The following is a 3,489-nucleotide window of genomic DNA, read 5'->3' as shown; positions in this document are numbered from 1 at the left end:
GACTCATGGCTTAATCCCATCAGACTAAATTCTCACTCTTCCAAATCCCATGGAAAATGAGATAAAAAGGTAAAGGAGAAGGGTAGGAAACTTATCCAAGAGTTTGAAGGCTCAAATCATCTTTAAAATCCTCCCAAATTGATGCCCTAGCAGTGCCCAAAGTTTTCCCCTTCGTGCTCTAGGTTTTTCACCCTAAAAGCTATCCATTTCTGATGATTCCTGAAAATTTAAGTTGCCTGCTGTGCCGTGTGCCACAGCACATGCCACGCAAGCTGTGGCTCACGATGTAGTGGGCAACAGCTTGATTTTACTCCCCTCAATGCCTTCTAACTTGATCTAACTTTCATCCTATCTCAATTTAGAGCCAAATATGACCTAAAAATCTAATTAGCCACCCAAAAACATAATTAAATAAATTAGTCATATTTTTAACTCATTTATCCCTCAATTAATCCATTTTTCCATATTTAAAGTTTTAGGATGTTACACTTTTGCCTTCTAGGATGGTTTTCTTGTTTGCTCATCTTTCACAATGTAACACACAGAATTAAATATAACTTCATAAATTTTGTCACATAATTGACCTATGCTTAAAAGGTTATATCCTAAACTATTAACTAAATAAACATTATCAACACATGGAGAGTTGGAAGAATTCTCACGAACCTTACCTATACCAAGAATTCTACCTTTTTTGTTGTTTCCAAAGGTGACAGTCCCACCATCTTTAGTTTTTACCATGTATAGGAATATGGAGCTATCATCAGTTATATGCTTGGAGCAGCCACTATCTAGATACCATTTTTCATTTGTGACTCCCTTATTACTTGTACAAATGTTAAGTTTTCTTAAGTGCCAAAATCTGTTTGGGTCCTGATGGGTTCCCCTTTAAAACTGACTTCATATTTTCACTCAACCTTTACTTCCTGTAGATACATGACTTAGTCATGTGTCCTTTCTTGTTATAATAAGAACAAGTGGACTTATGTGAGTTCGTCACAGTGGCAAAAAAAAAATAACTTCTTATAATACTTTTGTTTCTGTTTAGGTTTGTAGCCTATCCCAGCTTTATCAAAAACACTTCTTTGTTGACTGAAAATTTTATTTAAATTATCTCTACCCTTAACAAATTTAGCAAGAGTGTTTTTTAAATCTTATTTCTCAGAAATTTAAAGAGAACAATCTACACATTAAGTCTCATTTTTCAAAATACAAACATTCTTTTTTAAGGCTTCATTTTTAGCTTTAAGAGACACATTTTCCTCTTCAAAAATAGCAAGGTTCTTTTTAACTCGAGTAATATTTTTAATGAGCATAAAAGACTCATCATGTTATTCTTCAAAGGAAATTTTTAATTCCTCAAAAGTAAAATCAAATTTAGAATAAGAGTTAGTCATTTACCTAATTAGTGTTGTTCTTAGCCATTAAGCAAAGATTTGCTTCCTCTTCTTCTGTTGATTCCTCATCACTTTCACCAAATATTGAAGAGAGATATACCTTGAACTTTTTCTTGTCATACTTGTAGCTCTTACTCTCTTATTTTAGGGGACAATCAGCCTTGATATGTCCTTGCTTCTTGCATTTGATGCAAATGATTTCCTTGTTATTCTTCTTTGAGAATTCTTACTAAATTTCTTCTTCCCAAAGGATTTTCCAAACTTTTTGACAAATATAGCCATTTCCTCGTCAGAATCTTCACTATCATTGGTCTCAAAGTTAGAATCTTCTCTTAATACTTTTAGTGCCTGTAACTTCTTCTTCTTCTCAGCATCCTCTTTTAGCATTGATAGTCTTCTCGGTAATATTTCTAAATAATGCTGCCACAGATCTCATGGAATCACTTTTTACTTTTTCAATGGCAGTGATTTTAGGTTGTCATTCAGTAGGGAAACCTCTCATGATTTTTCTGACTTGCTCCTTATGTGCGTAGGTCTTCACAAGTGTTGCAAGCTCATTCATCATATATGTGTATCTTACTTGCATTTCCTTAATGCCTTCTCCAGGCTTCATCTTAAAAAGCTTATATTCTTGAGTCAGCGTACTCATCTTGTTCTCTTTTATTCCTTTTATGCCTTCATGTGCAATCTCCAGAGCATCTTACATTTCTTTTACTGTCCTAAGATTGCTAACATGAAAATATTCTTATTAACTCAAGGCACTCGCTATAATTAATTTCACCTTAGAATTAAGTAGCACCAGCTTCTCTTCTTTTTTTATAAATTTACTCCTTATTTTTCTTACTTGTTGTCCCATAGATCAAGGTTTGATGCCTCAAAAAACAATCTCATCTTGCTCTTCCAAAAGGTGTAATTTTCACCATTGAATCCTAGAGGCTAATTAATCTTAGCACCTTTTGGGAGAACACTATCACCACAACTAACCATAAGATCCTCCTGAACTATTAAGTCCATAATCAAGAGTCCAAGCTCTGATAGCAAATGTTAGATAGGCTAGCACCTAAAAGGGGGTGAATTAGGTGACACTAGTTCAACTCAAATGAGATTTATCCTAGTTCAACCCAAACTTGGCTTATGTCTAATTCTCAAGATCACACTTAAGATTTGCAACTAATCTCACAAGCTTCAATGGGAGCTTGCTACCACAGTACAACTCTCAAGACTTAGCTTATCTTGATTAAACAACAAACATTGCTACAACTAACAAGTTGTTACAAATAACTTGAAAAACTCCTTTTCAAGATTTCAGTTGAAGAATAAAATCCTTCACAAAAAAACTCTCTTGAAGAGTAGATAGATTACAAATGAAAGCTTATAAACTTGTGAGAGCTTTTTCACAAACTTTATTAAAGATGATAAATGAATGCTAAATGATTATGCATATTTTGAAAGCTTTTGAGAATGTTCAAATAATGAATAGTTCCCTCAAATATCAAAATTCTTGTTCTAAACTTGAATTGTATTACATATATAGTTTTGACAATTGACAGACCATTAGAACAGTGTTACTAGCTGTTGGTGGCATTTCTTGTATGCAAGCTAACATATCACATGTGAAATAAGGCTATCCAAGTTCCAAACATGTATATGTGACAATCCAAGTGTGAGCCTCAGGGTGTCTCATGCGTGTTTCAAAGTACAAGGAGATCTAGCCTATTATGTGTGATAAAACTCACGTGTGACCCTTATGTTCTCACGTGTGATTTGGCTGACTAAATGCCAAGGCTAATTTTGTGTTTCAAAAACTCACGTGTGACCCTCAGGTTCTCACGTGTGAATTGACTAGCTAAATACCAAGCTTAATTATGTAAGATGAAACTCACATGGAACTAACTATGCATCGTACATGGAATAGCTGTTATTAAAACCCAGACCATTTAGGAAGACAGATCATGCATGGAACACCAAGATACTCACACGTGAAATGGTAAGTTGCAAAACTTAAACCATTCTGTAAGATATGTCACACGTAGGGCCATTATGTACTCAAGCAAGGAATGCATGATCAAAAGATTTAGAATAATAAATGTTA

Source organism: Prosopis cineraria, unplaced genomic scaffold (assembly GCF_029017545.1).
Source record: "Prosopis cineraria cultivar Desert tree isolate PC_DT_omini unplaced genomic scaffold, ASM2901754v1 PC5, whole genome shotgun sequence".
NCBI classification, from domain to species: domain Eukaryota; kingdom Viridiplantae; phylum Streptophyta; class Magnoliopsida; order Fabales; family Fabaceae; genus Prosopis; species Prosopis cineraria.
This window is presented reverse-complemented; position numbering follows the sequence as displayed.